The sequence below is a fragment of the Macrotis lagotis genome, chromosome 4 (assembly GCF_037893015.1).
Source record: "Macrotis lagotis isolate mMagLag1 chromosome 4, bilby.v1.9.chrom.fasta, whole genome shotgun sequence".
Classification (NCBI taxonomy): Eukaryota; Metazoa; Chordata; class Mammalia; order Peramelemorphia; family Peramelidae; genus Macrotis; species Macrotis lagotis.
Genome location: NC_133661.1, coordinates 192,423,359 through 192,440,485, shown reverse-complemented (window position 1 = coordinate 192,440,485; position 17,127 = coordinate 192,423,359). Strand labels below are relative to the sequence as shown.

At 35.0% G+C, this 17,127-nt stretch overlaps 1 protein-coding gene across 2 annotated transcripts in view; it reads right to left on the bottom strand.

Moving 5' to 3' along the window:
- The window catches only part of LOC141521988 (formin-1-like), a 402,521-nt gene that overhangs the window by 280,111 nt on the left and 105,283 nt on the right, over positions 1-17,127 (bottom strand). The window lies entirely within an intron of this gene.

Below are 17,127 nucleotides of genomic sequence, written 5' to 3'. Positions count from 1 at the left end.
CACCTAACTCCCCAATCAGAAATCTATCATGATAGAAAAACCTAAGCATTCTCTCAAACTAGGTTTTAATCTCTACAAACTGAACTCAAAGTAAAGGCAATTGATTACTTTGACTAGAGACTAGAGAAGAAAAGAATTAAAGAGACTAAAAAACAATTCTTTTTTAATTTTTCACTTATAGTTCAATAGTGTTCCAATCCCAAGTACATACAGGTTTGGGAACCCCATCAATATAACATCAAATGAAAACAAATTTGCACAGTAGGCATTAAATATATGCTTATTGATGTACTAATTAAAGTTCATATCCTACAATGAAGTTGAACACCATATCCTGTGACAACTACAATAGGAAGAGGTAAGACCTGTGATAAATGAGAAAGGGAAATGACTTGGGGCTCTGACCAGAAAGACAATCAAAATTGGTTTATTTAACCAATCAGAAAACATAAACAGAGGTTAAGATCCTAGCCTAACAATGTATATTATTATCATCAACTTTTCACCTCAATTTGTTAATGATTTTGTATAATTACTAAGCACATTCACATATTACTCCATTTAATCCTCACAACAACTGTATAAAAGGTGTGATGGTAAGAATACTGGATTTGAATTACAGGATTTAGATTCAAATTTAAAAACATATTACTGTTAAGTTTAGAATTAATCTTTAGATTTTAAGTGTAGCACTTTTTCTACTACATGAATTTGGAGTTGGGTATGCCAGAAAGTGACATGCAGTTCTTTTTTACCAAAGTGAATGAATTGTTTCTACAAAGGAAGGAAGATAAATGGTTAACCTTTTATAACTTATTCTAATTTGGTCATTTTAGTGGTATATGACTCTTTGTGATCCCATTTAGTGTTTTCTTTGAAGTTCCAAAAATTTACTTTATTCGAATGTGAAATGAAGATGTGATGGTTTAAAAACAAGAAAACCAAGTTCTTGAACAGTTTGTAGGAATGCGCTCACACTCACTTTTATGCTCATACTCACTCTCTACACTCTGATTTTTGAAACAAGGTAGTTTGATGGCCTGAACTTCTTAAAACTCTTGGCCCTCAGGAGAGAAACTCCTTCCTCACCTTCTTCCAGTATTAAAGCAAGGGGAAGGTAAAAAGAGTTTTTCCTCACTCCCCGGGACTAACAAAGATCACATTAAAAGTACAAAGCAGTCACAAATATATTTGAAGTCTGAGCGGGAATGTTCCTCAATATCTTTTCTTGGAGTAAAGGGGTGGGGGATTTGACTTCCCTGGGTAATGTGATCACAATATAACCTTTTACCTAGAAAAGAGAGATTTCCTGAACAAGATCAGTTTTGGAAATTGTCTCCCAGCAAACTTCAAGATTAAGTATTTCTGAATTTCAAACTTTGAGTTCCTAACCTTCTAGAGAGGGAGAAAAAATTATCTTGATGCATCATTCTCTCTAGAGTAAAGAAAGGAGAGGCCATATAGATCCTGTGCCAGTCCAGCAACCTTCTTAGAGAACAATACAGTCTCTTAGACAGAATAGATCCAAAGTGAATGTGAATAGTAAACTGAGCATCCCCCCAAGGTGTTTTGACCTTCTATCTTTGTTTTCTTTGGAATCTAGCACTTATTAAGCACTTACTAAATTCTTAAAGGTGGTAGATTAGTTATCTGAGTCCTTCATTTTTCTTTTTTTCCTTAGGACCCACTGAATTTTTAAATCACATATTTCCTATGCTTCATGAAATTTAGACTATTCCATGACCAATTCCCATATCGTACCCTGATCACATATACAGGATTTGGGCACCCTATTCCTCTTTTTTGATTAACAAGCCATATACCCAAGTTGAATCTTCAGAGTTTCTGGGGTGGGGACAAGAATAAAAGAGAGACGGAGACACCTCCTCCATTCTGTCAAATAATTTAGACTGTGTAACCCAAGTCAGAGGTTGATAGGTTTAGAGCTGAAGAAGCCATTGAGTCTAATATTCCAGGACAGCTAGGTAGTATAGTGGATAGAGCACTGGCCCTGAGTTCAAATTTTACCTTAGATACTTAATAATACCTAGCTGTGTGACCTTGGGCAAGTCACTTAACCCCATTGCCTTCCAAAACCAAAAAAAGGAAATTGAAAATCAAAGAGATTAACTTATCCAGAAGCATATAATTAGTTAAGTGTCTGAAGGAAGATTTTTCTGATCTTTCTGATCAGATCTTTCTGATTATAAACCCAATGTTCTGGGTGTTATTTACTAACTCTTCAAAAAATCCTATTCTATGACTTTTTCTTTCACCTCATCAAACACTATACCACAATGTCTGGAGAGATGCTAGAAGTTTCTTTTTCTGTGCTGCTCTACTTCTGTCTGAATGCAACCTAGAATGACAGTCCTAATAAGATCAATAATTTGATATACGCTATCCTTTCTGTTAAGGGATCATTATCAAAAAGTTATGTTTTAATTAGATATCTAGCCTGGTGTGATCCTCCCAATGAATAAAATGATGACTACATCACCTGAAGACAAGACTATAACCTTCCTCATTGTTAAATCTAGAGAGAAAGAGGAAGGGGAAATGCTTGGCAGTCAGAGATGACTTAAAGATGCAGCAAGCTATTTTTCAGCAGAAATTTACTAAAAGGAACCTCAGCCAAATAAATTAAACTAAAGTGTATAGGGATTAAATACTTGCCCAGAGTAACAAGGGTATAATAGACAGAAGATATATTTGAACACAGATCTTCCTGATGTTAAGTTCAGCATTTTATCTTCTATTCAATGCTGAATGTATAGATACCCCACATTTTCAAGATCAAGTAAATAATGCCTCTGATCGTTGGAGGACAATATTTTGATCCCTAATTGTAACTATACCCTCTCTCCCACCTCATTGTCATTCTTCTTTCCCATCCTAGGAATCTTGGCAACTTCAAAGAAGCAGGGAGGTAGAAGACAGAGACTTAGTTTTTGCTCTCATACATGCAATCGGTTTATAATTCTTCCCTATAAAACTACCAAGAAAAAGTAATTAGATTGCTCTTCCTTCCTCATTATCATGATGACCCCTTTTCCACTTAAGGTTTCTCTTTTAAGTGCATTTTAACTTGATTCTTTTGTTACGAAAGCTGGGGATAGAAGTCATATAGTAACTTAGACAGTATCTATATCCTGTTAGAGATGACCCCAAGTACTCTCAGGGTGTTGAGATTAGTAGTAAGTATATCAGTTTTTCAATATGTCAAATGAAGCTAAAACATAGGCACTGGAATTGCATATTTTGGTGCACTGATGTATATCAAGTAACCCAAAAAAGTCAGGCACCACAGAAAAGGTTGATCATTTTAGAGATTCAAATCCTGACTTACACTTTGCCTGGTATACTTCTGGGACCCCTGCTACAGTTTTTATCCTGAAATAAATATTACAGTATTCTTAATGAAAAGCATGAAGGTTCCTGCTATTTATATTCTGAATCCCTTGAAAGGTGTAACATGAATATATTTGTAATCAGATCATTAAAAATGTTAGCTAAAGGTTATTCTTTCACTGGGGCTAACATCCAACAAAAATATGTTTTATGTTTTACCTCATCTTAAGTAAATATATTTTTCCAGAGTTCCAGTGTGACAGGTATGAGCAAAGCACACAAACACACTCTTGTTTAGAGGGCTTAAATAAATTGCTATATGATATATAAGAAGTGGCAGGTAGAGAGGTATAGTGGAACATTCACTGCAGTACTGAATTCTAATCCTAACTGCTGTGAACTAATTGTGTAACCTTGGCAAATCTCTTCTTCCCTCTGGTTATCTCTAAAATGATAGGTTGGACAAGGTGAAGGTTGGACAAGGTGATCAAAAATTCTATAACTTTAACTTGTGAAGGAAAAATGCCATCCACATCCAGAGTTTGAATGTAGACCAAAACATACTATTTTCAATTTTAAAAACTGGTTTTATGCTTTCCCCCCCCCCATATATTTTCCCCTTTACTTCTGATTCTTCTTTATAACACAATATAGAAATTAAATAATTAAACATGATCATACATGTATAACATATCAGATTACTCACTGACATGGAGAGGGGGAGGAGAGAGAAGGAAGATGGTAGAAAAAATGAGAAACTCAAAAAATCTTACAAAAAGAAGAATGTTGAGAACTATCTTTGTATAATTGGAAAAAATAAAATAAAAAAATATTTAAAAAATTCTACAACTTACTAACCATGCCTTCTAGTCAGGTTCTTTCTAGAGTAGTGTTTATGTAGGGGTTCCACAATTGTAGAGGAAAAACATAAGGATTCAGGTGACTAAATATAGTTCACAGGTTATAAAGCAAGTATCGCTTTCAAAAGTCTAGGTAAGTAGATCCCAAATGAGACTGATTTTTTCAGTAGAATAATGTCTTTAAAAATGTCCACTTCTGAGAGGCAGTGGCATAGTAGTATAGACTGTTTGGGTATGGCATCAGGAGAACCTGAGTTCAAAAGCAGCCCCAAACATTCACTAGCTGTGTGGCTCTGGTCAAGTCACTTAACCTCTTTGTTTTAGTATCTTCAACTGTGTAAAATGTAGACCCTGAAGAAAAGTGCAAACCCTCGCTTCTGTCTCTTTGCCAAGAATAGCATAAAATTGGGGTCACAAAGAGTCAAACAGAACTAAAGAACTTAGCAAACAAAACCAGCATAGAGGAAAGAGCTGTGGAACTTGGTTCCTGTGTCGGGTGTTTACAGAAGGAGAAAAAGACTCAGACCTTAAGAACTGAGAATTTAAAAGTGTAGTGGAGGATTCAGGTACTCAGTTGTGTCATTGGTCTTATAATAGTCAGTGCACTTAAAAAAACAAGAATCATCCGTTCTGAAGAAAAGGATGATTGGACTTGGTAAGAGGGAAGATTCTGTTCAAGTAAAGAAAAGGGGAAAAGGCTGCTTGCTGACACCATGGATACTCCTAAAATTGACTTCATGGGAATAAATGTGGGATTTCCCTATAGGCAAACAATTCTTTATCTGAACAACTAAATGGTTTTAAAATCTGCACACTGGGTTGAAACTGTCATGCTAACTTTTGTTCGCTAAAAACAAGCTGCAATGTATTTTTAAAGTATTATTATTATTCATTGGCCTTTCATTGCACAATACTTCCTTTTAAACAAATTCCCAGCAACAAGTCAGCAACTTTTTTCTGCCAGCTGTCATAACATGGACAGTATCCTCCAGCTCATCATGATGTACAGAACTACGAAAAGATTATTTCATTTAAGGACATATGGTAATCGTCTTTGCTGCTGATCACATTTCTCCTAAGCAGCAAAAGGGATTTTAAGAATAGGAACAAAACAAAAATTTATGTTTTAAAATTTTAATGATTGGGCAAGAATATAAAGAAAAACATACAAAATATCTGGAATTTGATATGACATTAATATAATTAGCAAAATACTAGAATCTGTTACTAGAAAAATTGTGGAATTTCCTTTTCTTAGATAAAATAGTAACTTAATTAGCCATTGTTTAGGTTCAGAGATTCCCAGAAATAAATTCTAGAGAGAGATGTTAAAGATTTACTATTTTTTTATTATAAAGGATATATGGTGATGGTAGAAACCTTTATCCATCTTTTCAGGTCCCACCATTAAACTCCAGTTTATCTATAAACTGTCCATAAGTTTCAGAATCATTCTAATAAAAATGTGTGAAGGTGGAGAGATATGAAATTCAGTCCTACAAGTTCTTTGGGAAAAGAAGTTAAACTTTTTAATGCTCTTCTGGGCTTACTTTTTCACAGGTGGATGTCCTCTACTAAAGTTCTCCTCATAATGTGGAGAAACAGACTGAACTGAAACAGCCTTGGAAAAAATCATGTAGCCCATTCTTATTCAAAATCTTTTGTTTTAAAAATGAGGAAATTGAGGCTCCTAAAAGTTAAGGGACTCAAACAAGGTCACATGAGGAATAGATGAGTGTCAGGACTTGAATTTGCATCCTCTGACTCCAAACCCAGTATGGCCTCCCTAAAACTTTTTAGTTCAATTCAATTCAATGTATACAGCAAACATGTATTAATTTCTTTCTTTGAAAGGTAGTGGGACAACTAGGTATCTTAGTGGATAGAGAGCTAGACAGGGAGTCAGAAAGACCTGAGCTCAAATTTCATCTCAGACACTTACTAACTGGGTGACCTTAGGCAAATCACTTCTCCCTGTTTGCTTCAGTTTCATCAATAAAATGAGCTGGAGAAGGAAATGGCAAATCATTCCAGTATCTTTGACAAGAAAACTCTTAATAGGATCAAGAAGAGTCAGACACTAATAACAATTGAACACAAGAAAAGACATATGGCACAATGGATCAAAAGCTTTCCTTGGAGATTAGGAGACCCAAGTTCAAGTTCTGACTCTGACATACTCCCTGTGCCCCCCCCACACACACACTGCTCAAGTAAGATCCAGATGAGTTGCCAATATGCACTATATAAGTTTAAGACACCAACAAACCACAGGTCCAGATCACCCTCCACTCAATTTTTTAAAAAGTGGGAAAAAAAAGAAATGTATAAGGAACTGTGGTAGATATGCAAAAACAAAAACATTCTTTGACTTTAATTAAAGATGGGTTACTTTTTACTGAGAGGTTATACTGGGAGGGATTTGAGTGAGGAGGTACTTTGCCAGATGGCAGTGACCAGATGTGAATCAGGACAACTAGAGATGGCCCTGGAAGCCAGGCAATCAAGGTTAAGTAACTTGCCCAAGGTCACACATCTAGTAAGTTTCAAATGTTGGATTCCAACTCCTGCCCTCCTGATTCCAAGGCCAGTCCTATCCACTGTTAAAAACTTTGTTGCCTTTGAGGCAGACAATATTTTATGAATCCCTAGTCAGATATCCTTGGCAAAATGGAACTAGTTCTCCAAAGAAAAAAGACTATCATACTTAGAAACTGTACATAGCATTTTCTTTTAATTAAGAATTGATATGCAAAAAACACAGTATGCATATATATATACACACACACACATATGTGTACATATAAAATGAGGACATGATATATAATAATAATAACAATAATGATAATAAAAAAATCTACTGAGTAACTGTAAGCCTGTCCTACATGACAGAAGTCTCTCTCTCTCTCAAGATCAATCTAAACTCAGAAGTTTGAGAAAATGGAAAGTATGAAGTTATTTTTTTTATTATGGAGAGGCAGTTAATTAGTATAGTGGATAGAGCACTAGTCTTGGAGTTAGGAAGCTATAAGATCAAATCTGGCCTCAGATTTATGATCCTAGCTAAGTTATTTAACTTCTATCTCGGTTTCTCATCTGTAAATTGGGAAATAATAGAACTTACTTCCCAGGGTGATTGTGAAGGTAAAATGAAGTAACCTTTATAAAAGTGCTTTGCAAACTTTATATAAATGCTTGTTGTTATTATTATTTGGTACCCATTGCCAATCCTTTTTGAATGGGTAAAGGGATACACTCTAAGTATGCCTACTTGATGCTCAGTCCAGCTATGAAAGAGTGAGAAACTCTATAGCTGCTCTAGACCAGGAGCTCAGCACAGGAAATGGACTCAGGACCTGATTTGAACAAAAATCTCAGAAAGATGGTGCTTCTCTCCTGCTCTCCTACATCAAAGAGCATGGCAACAGCCAGCCCCAGCAAGGAGTTATGCCTCCATCATTTTCCAGCCTTCCTTTGATCTTTACCTTCCATGTAGCGACCTTTCCTCTGATTGCTATGTCTCTGTCCTCAGTTCTTGTCATTATTCCCATTCAAATCCCTGGAAGCAACTAATGGTAGAGCTGGGGAGAGAGAGGTTGAAAAGAGGGGGACTACATTGTTTTCAGTTATGATGTACATATGTATATTTAAGGAAGTTTATCTTCAGTTCATGGGCTGCCACTATCATTTATTATAGGATCATTTAGTTGAGTCAGTAACCTCCAAAAATGAGCATATTAAGATTCCAGTAGTTCCTTTCTGACATGATCATGGGGTATCTTGGAGAGTGGGGTATCTCAGATTTTCCCTCATTCCTGTGGGAGATAAAGAATGCATGTTGGCATTCAGTGAGGACAGTATTTTGCCTTGAGAGGGAAAACTACTGACACTGTGAAACAGACCTTTCAAAGCTGGATGATTTCTTCCCAGTGGCTACCTTTCACAGCGGCAGAGTCAGACATAATAACAGCAGCCTGTGTGATTCTAAAAGTTGGCCCACACCATCACTGCCCTGCATTTCATCATTTGCCAGCACCTGCTACCATCTGTCATTTGTCTTCCTTTTTTCCATTAGTATTTTATGAATGTCTACCACATTTTTTTCTTTTGCTTTCACAGTTAAATCATACTTTTGAATTTCCTCTTTTAGTTTCCTGAAATCCTATACTCTCTGAATCATTTTTTCATTTTCCAACCTTATGTATGGGTCATGCTTTCCTTGAGCAGAAGACAACAAAAGAGTAGGACATTTAAAAATTGAGGATTTTTGATAATTAGAAAATTTACTAATTCTTTGAATTAATACCATTGGTGGTTGTGGACAAGTCCATGAGAACCTAAGAATAGGGAGATGGGGTGAACTTTCAGGAGAGATGTCTGCAGATCCTGTCTCCAGTTGTATAGTTACTACCCACCCTCAGGTCTGAGCCAGACCAAACCAAGGAACACAGGAAAGGTTTAGAGTTCACTTCTGCAGGTCAGATACAGAGTCTAAAGGTCCAAGCCAGAAAAACTGAGAATCTCTGATGGATATTGTTCAGAGTTCAGGCCAGATTTCAAATGAGAAAAGGACAGACTTTGGAGTTAAAAAAAAAACTTGGAATGACATGGCAGTAATTGCAGATAGATGAAAACATGTAATAACACATTTAAGGTATCAACCATGAGAGAGGAACCATATGCTCTCTGATCCAGTTTTAAACATCTTATCTGCTGTGGGTTAAGAGACTCTGTGAAGTTCTACCTTTAACATTGTTCTAAAACTTAATGAGAGCTAAGCCTGTAGAATTGATCAGTTCCAGTGACCCAGGCTTGACTGCTCACTCGCTCCTTAGATCTGTTCTATTGCCAACTCCTATTGCTTCTACTTTTGAAATATCTTTCATGAATGGCCCCTTCTCCCCTCTGACACCATCCTGTGAAGGCCTTCATTGCTTCACATTTGGACTATTTCTATAGTTTTCTTGCTGGTTTCCCTGTATCATCTTTCCCCATTATATTCCATCCTCAACAAAGACATCAAAGTGATCTTCCTAAAGGGTTACTCCCTCATTCAATAAATTCCATTAACTCCTTGTTTTCAGAATCAAATATAAATCCTCTAGATTTTGAAGATGTTCCTAATCTGTCCCTTTCTTACTATCTCTTCAATATTTTACACCTTAGTCTTTTCCAAATACTCTACAATCCAATGACTTTGGCCTTCTTGTTATTCTTCCCACAAGAAACTCCATCTCTTGTTGCTTGCATTTTACTGGTTTTTTCCCATGCTTGGAAATACCTCCCTTATCACCTCTGCCTCCTGACTTTCCTCAAATTTCAATGAAAATTCTTTTGCAAAGAGCCTTTGCCTTCCTTAATCTTAGTTCCTTTCCCCTCTGAGATTATCTCCAATTTATTCTGTATATATATATATGTATATATATATATATATATATATATATATAATCTTGCTTACTCATAATTAGTTGTTTGCATGTTGTTCTTCTTCATAGAATTGAGCTACTTGAAGCTTCTTTGTATGTAATCCCAGCTTTTAGGATAGTGCCAAGTACATAGCTAGTGTTTAATGAATGCTTATTGACTTATATTATATTCTTAGCATACATGATTGAATTATGGATAAAAATAAAAAGAAAACAACATAATAGATAAAATAAATAATATCATTTATACTGAAGAATATTCAGGAAGCATAAGGACAATAATCAAGTAAATACAAAACTTGAAGTCACCAAAGCATGCCTTGAGAAATCATCAGTAAACAAAAAAGAAATAATCTGTCATCCTGAAGAAAGAAGGCTATCAAGGTGGTGAAAAATCATATTTTATTAATTCCATAAAGGAAACTCAATCAACAAGTTAATAAAGCCATATCTGGACAAGTCAAGGTTAGGGAATCTATAATTATACTCTGATACAGAACTCCTAGGTGAAATTTCCTCTACTAACAGAGATAGGAACTTCTCTGCAAATTATATTCTTAGATTTGCCCAATACAGCATTGGTATCAAATTGTCAGACTGAGGACTGAAAATTTTCTGAAGGATGCCCTAACTAGATGAAAATTTAGTTGAGAAATGTTTAACAAAATATATAAAAATACAACATAAATAATGTTAGTTTCTGGGTTTCTAAGTCAATATTTGGTCCTTGAGGGATGTATTTATGAATTTGATATTGCTGGCCTAGAGTACTCAGATGTTAAATAACTTGCTTGGGATTATTCAATCAGTATTTGAAAGAGGTAGCAGTAGAAAAGAAATCTTACTCAAGATCAGGTTTCTATCCATCTTTACACTCTGCCTTTCACTGTTATGCTACTTCTCAAGGCTAGTGAAGTGCTAGAGAAATCAAGGATGACAACCAACACTAACATGTCTTCCTCAATTTAACAGTTTATAATTATGAAACACTTTAGGACTATACCGTACTTCATTTTCATTACTTTATCTGATCCTAACCAAAACTCCATAAGATAGGCAGTGTAGGTACTTTAATTCCCAAGCCATGTTGAGTTGTTCAGTACTCTTAGATACTTCATGATCCCTTAGAACATAATACAGCAATATTTTCCATGAGGTTTTTTTGGCAAAGATACTGGAGTGGTTTGCCACTAATCCCATTTACAGATAAGGATACTGATACTCAGGAGATTGTGACAGTGCAGGACTTAGGTCTAAAATTCAACTCCAGTGTTTCTACTGTCCCATAATACCTCTGACTGCAGCCATGCTGAAGAACTTTGTGTATAAAAGATCACTAATTAAGCACTGGAAGGGACCTTAAAGGATTTTTTGGGGGGTGGGGGGTGGAAGATGTGAAATTTAACTCTTGACCTTCTGAGTTAAAATTCAGCAGCACCCCTTTTTCTCTATTTAGTTGCTCTATCTTTTGCACAATTTAGTTTTCAAGGGATAAAATAGCCCTAACCGGAGATATACAATCATTTCATGCTGAGATTGGAATAGAACCCAAACACTCAACAACACAACCTCCTTGCAATTTCTAAGGAACTTAAGACAGTCCTTGCTCCTATTTTATTTCATAATTCGGTTCAACTGATTCATAGATACATGTCTAGATAAAGGTAAAATTTGAGGTCTCCATGTTAATTTGGTCATTGAACTTGATCAGGTAGCTATATATACCAGGGCCTGGAATCCCACCCATTCCCTGAAGCCAAAAGCCTGAGTAAAGATTCTAGCACATAGTAAAAAAGAAAACTAAGATGCTCATATTTTTCATTTCTTTCCAGAGGTGAACCAAGTTGACATCCTAATTTTTGGTGAGAGACAGAGAGGCATATAGGTTCTTAAAAGATCAATGTTTTCCCATGGGCTCCTTACCTGGTCTCTAGAAAGTGAAAATTCACAACTAATTATTATTTAAATAAGTAGTTCCCAAGGACTATACATTTGCTAGGTTATATGTAGATTGCTATGATTATATGTGTAAACTTCTATAAGTTATATATGTATACTATTATATGTGAACTGCTATGATGCTATGATAAAAACCAGATTTAAAAAAAAAAATCCAGGTTACTTTGCTGCCTTTTGTTGTTGTTCATCCCAGATAAAATATATATTCCTTAAGGGCAGGAATTGGAACTTAAAAAAAATCCCCCAAATCCTTGGATCATAATACTTAATAAATGTTTATTGAGTTGAAACGAACTTGCTAAAGCAATCTAAGATTTAAGTAATAGTTGTAAGCCATTTTGAAATTCTAGGAAGGGAATGGGGGAGTTTGATTCACATGTCATTGAATATAAGGTTAGGTAAGCAAAGGATGAAGAAAGGGAGAATACTATAACTTATTTAGCTTCAAATTTTTTACTAAAAGACAGAAGACCTGGAGTTTACTCTCATTTCTGAAACTTATTTGTTCTATGTGACCCTGGAAAAGGTAAGCTTCCCTAAGTGTCATTTTCCTAATTTATAAAGATCTCTTGCACAATTTACTTCCTATCTGGTTATAAAGAGACTTGAATTAAGTAGATTCCTATTATTTATATTCATTAAAGTTAAGATTAGTTAATATTATATTTAGAGCTATAAAGAATGTAGAGGTCATCCAATTAAACTCTCTCTTTTTTATAGATGAAGTGTCTAAGGTCCAGAGAGGTAATATGATTTGTGTAATGTCATTCATGCACTTAAGGGAAGAAGCTAGAGCTGAAACTTTAAAGGGCTATAGAAATACAAACTATTATTTATCTCTGCGGTCCCTAAATCTGAAAAGAGCAGATTAAAATTATCCAAAGAAAGGAAGAATTTTCTTAGAAAATTGTATATGTGATGGAAGATTGTTGACTTTATATAGATCCTAGTTTTGCTACATTAGTCATTCTGGGCAATTGACCTAACTTCTCTGTCCCTCAGTTTTATCATCTGTAAAATGAGGATGTTGGCCTAAACAAAGGCTAGGATCCTTTCTGGGTCTAGATCTACAATATTCTCCATAAAGAAAGGGAACCATAGGGTGGCTAGGTGCCACAGTGGATAGAGCACTGGCCCTGGAGTCAGGGTTCAAATGTGGTCTCAGACACTTAATAATTACCTAGTTGTGTGACCTTGGGTAAGCCACTTAACCCCATTTGCCTTGCAAAAAAGAAAGAAAGGAAGGAAGGAAGGAAGGAAGGAAGGAAGGAAGGAAGGAAGGAAGAAAGAAAGAAAGAAAGAAAGAAAGAAAGAAAGAAAGAAAGAAAGAAAGAAAGAAAGAAAGAAAGAAAGAAAGAAAGAAAGAAAGAAAGAAAGAAAGGGAACCATTTTTTTAGGAAAAAGATTTTTTTTAATTACAGCTGAAATACATCATTGCCACTAGATGGCAGTAGTTATGTTTAATATTTGAATCTGAAACAGTATCAATTTTAAAACTAAAACATTTCTTATGTGAATAAAAGTCGAGTACTTGTTCTCAGTCCAAATCAAATAGATGAGGGGTATTATTAATTTTTCTAGTGCTTAGCAAAAATACATTAAAGACTATATGAGTCACTGACCATGGCAAACCTAGGTAGTATTATCAAAGAATCAAACAGACTGGGAGGAACCTCAGAGATGACCTAGTTTGATTGTCTCCTAAATCATGAATCCAGTCTACGAAATCCTCACTAAGTACTTATGAATTATGCTTGAAGACTTAACTCAGTACAAAGGAACTTACAGTAGGTGGCAACCTATTCCATTTTTTAATTAGACAATTCTAATTAATAATTTTTTTTCTTATATTGAATCTACTTTTACCTTTTGGTGAAAACTATGTATTCCTAATATGTTTGATTTCAAAAATGAAAACTATTCTAGCTTTTGCATATATCTAAGAAATATCTGAAACTCCTGTGTTCAAGTACTAACTGAACTTTGTGATCCTCCCCCACACAGTGAGAACTTTAAAAATATTACTGTTGTTTTGTTTAATTTGGTGACCTTGGGACTCTCTAGGTAGTTTCTTCATCTATAAAAAGGGGGTTGATGATGAGAAAAAGATAATATGATGTCTCAGGTCCATTACAGTTCCAAGAATTTATGCTTTAAAGATATGAATTCTGATAATTGCAATATCCTAGGTCTATTTGTCTTGTATCTAATTCCAGTTCTGAAACTCTGTAATTCCATAACTTTAAGTTCCAATGAACTGACCTACACAAAACAGGCTAGACAAGTTCCTGTCATGCCAGGCCACTACACTGATTTTACAAGGCCCATAGGGCATTGTTTCTCTCTCTGGAAAAACACCCACCACCAAATGTAGGTTGCTGTATTTGCCATGAGGTAATTACTACTCTCTGTTAATCTGACCTTGACTCATATCATATCACTGTCCTGAATCAAAAAATTTTCTTCTATCACCTTTATGTTCATGCCTTTCCAAAGACAGAACCAGGTGAAAAAAATGATTGTATTACAAACATGTATGAGAGTCAAAATTAGAATTCACAATAAAAATATACCTATGTGCTCTTTAAAACAAAAGTATAACCATGGGAAAAGATCACAGAAATGGCATTGTGCATAGCTATACTCCCTAAGAGTAAATCTCCAAAGTATCCTGAATGGATGATTCTCACAAGACATATGCATGTGAATATCAAAATCAAATGGGTATTAATATAAAAAAATGCCAGAGTGTGCACTAATGGAATGCTTAGTGGAATGTTTAGTGGAATGACAACAACTAGTACCCATATTTTGAGAAATTAAAAAAAGAACCTGAAAATCCATGAGACTACTAAAAACCCAGAAAACTCTCTTATTTTTCCCCCAAATAACTCAGCTTAATAATGATGAGTTTCTTTGTTTTAACAAGAATTCTGACCTATAGTTTCCTTTGCAGACTGTTAGCACACAGAATCAGTTGAAATTACTTTATTTTTTCAAGGAGACAGAAAATAAATAAGTTACCCAAGAGGACGGATGGACACACACACACGCACACACACACACACACACACACACACACACACACACACATGCACACAGCACAAAGCAAGAGACTCTGCACCCACCTGGTGGTCCCTCCTTGTAAAAAATTAGGAATGCTATGGACAAAAGCATATATATATAAATATGAATAAAAAGAATTTTCACAAAAGAAAGCAAGTATAAGTAGGACAACTGAATTAATCTGCAGATAAAATAGACTTGTACAAGCAAAGGGTACCTACATAATTCCTCTGGTATGTAATGTCATAATTCAGCGACCCAAACAAAAACTTGGGTTGAAGTATCATAAAACTATGACAAATGAGTGATGACAATTTCTTTAACAACTAATTTTATGCTCCTTATATAATTCATTTTTTGTTCCCTCCCCTACCCCCAAGGGAATAATTCTACTGATGGAGAGTAAGACTCCCCGCCATTCACCAGTGATTCTATTCTCCAAAACAGAATTGGATTCAGAGATAAATTAGACTAATAAAAACTTATTCTTGCTCTTTTTTTTTTGTAATATTAATTCCTGGAGGTATTAACCCAGTTTGGGGAGAGGTGAAAAGAGAATAAAGTTAAGAAAGACACACAACGGAGTTTCTATTGCTAGATCATTCTAGTTACCTATGATCCACCAGGAAGATGAATATCTTGAACATTAAACTGTCAATTTTCCTGTATAAATTGTACCACTTATGTAGCCTGCTGTGAAGGACATTGATTTATCAGTTGAACAGTCATGTGGTTTCAGTTCCCAAAGACTTCATATTCAATTCACTGAAACTCCACCTTCATTAACTCTAATACAGTCTGAAGGCAGTAACTCCACAAATTTTTATTAAGAACAAGAAACTCCAGGATAATTGTTAATACCTCTTCAATCCTAATGTATGATGTGATAAAACAAATTATGGGGAAGTTTTCCATAAGTAAAAAAAATAAAATATGAACCTCACAACTATGAAATTATAGGAAAAGCATACATTACATACAAATTCTTTACTATGACAGTGCTTATGGGTGACTAGTTCATATGAAATTTCTCTTTTCTTCTTTCCAAGTTATAATTAGAAGCTCTGCTTCTAGGAGCTAAAAGATGCAAAAGAGCATATAAAGTTCAAAAGCAACCACAGAATAACATAACACCAGGATTGAAAGGAACCTTTGATGCCATCTCATCTAATTTTCCCATTTTACAAGTACTTTCCCAAGATTACAGAATTAATACTAGAATATTAGCCTCCCAACATCCAATCTGCTATTTCTACTCTGCATATGGTTCTGCTATTTCTAGTCTGCATATCAGTCTTCTCTGTCTTGTAAGTTGGATCAGCTATCTAGGAAAGTATGCCTATGGACATAAAGGCAAGAAGGTTTCTGAGTTGTTTAGAGCCAGAGCCTAAACATAATGTAGCTTTATAAACCCACCCCTCAGAAAAGAGGGCACAATCAAACAAATGCTGGCCCACCTGGCAGCCATACTACTGCAGGAGGAAAGACTTATTAAATTTAGTGCAAAGATGAAAACCTCAAATAAAACAGCAGTCACCAAAGTCCTTGTGTGAAGTCCCTCTCTAGAAGGGCTAACAAGTTGAGGTGGTGCACAAATGTAACAGAGTTACATTGTACCATATGAAAGGAGGAGACTGAAAAATACTGAAAAGCACAGGATGTTCCATGGAATAAATGAAGTAAATCAAGTCAGGAGAAATATATATATATATGTGTATATATATATATATATATATATATATATATGTGTGTGTGTGTGTGTGTGTGTGTGTGTGTATACATATATATACATATATATATATATATATATATAAAATGGGAAAGAACAGCAATAATATTATTACAATGATTAAACTTGGATATAAGGATGCTTTTCTTTTGCTTTTTTGGAATGAGAGGATGGGAAGAGGGAATATATAAGTATGTAACACTGCATATACCATTAGTATTTTTGTTGCTCGGTTTTGCTAAATTTTTATTTCCCTTATTTTAAATCTTCTGTTAAAGGGGCTCGAATTTTCTGAGTGGCTAGGTGGTGCAGTGGATAGAGCACCAGCCCTGGAGTCAGGAGTACCTGAGTTCAAATCCAACCTCAGACACTTAATAATCACCTTGCTGAGTGGCCTTGGGCAAGTCACTTAACCCCATTTGCCTTGCAAAAACATTAAAAAAAGGGCTAGAACTTTAGGTGGGAGAGAGGGAGGTCGGTAATGTGAAGTAAAGTTGATATAACTAAAAAAAGATGTCAAAACAGTTTTTTTTAAAGAATAAAACATTTTTACCAGAATTGAAATCAATATAAATGGTTTTTTAGCAAATATTTTTGTGGCAATTTTATGTAAAATTTTATCAGAGTACAGATATACATTTTTTTCCTTTTCAAATATCTAATTTAGGGGTGGAGCCCATACGCATAGGTTGTCTATATTTAGGTCAATGAAACAGTTAGTTGGTTTTAACACATT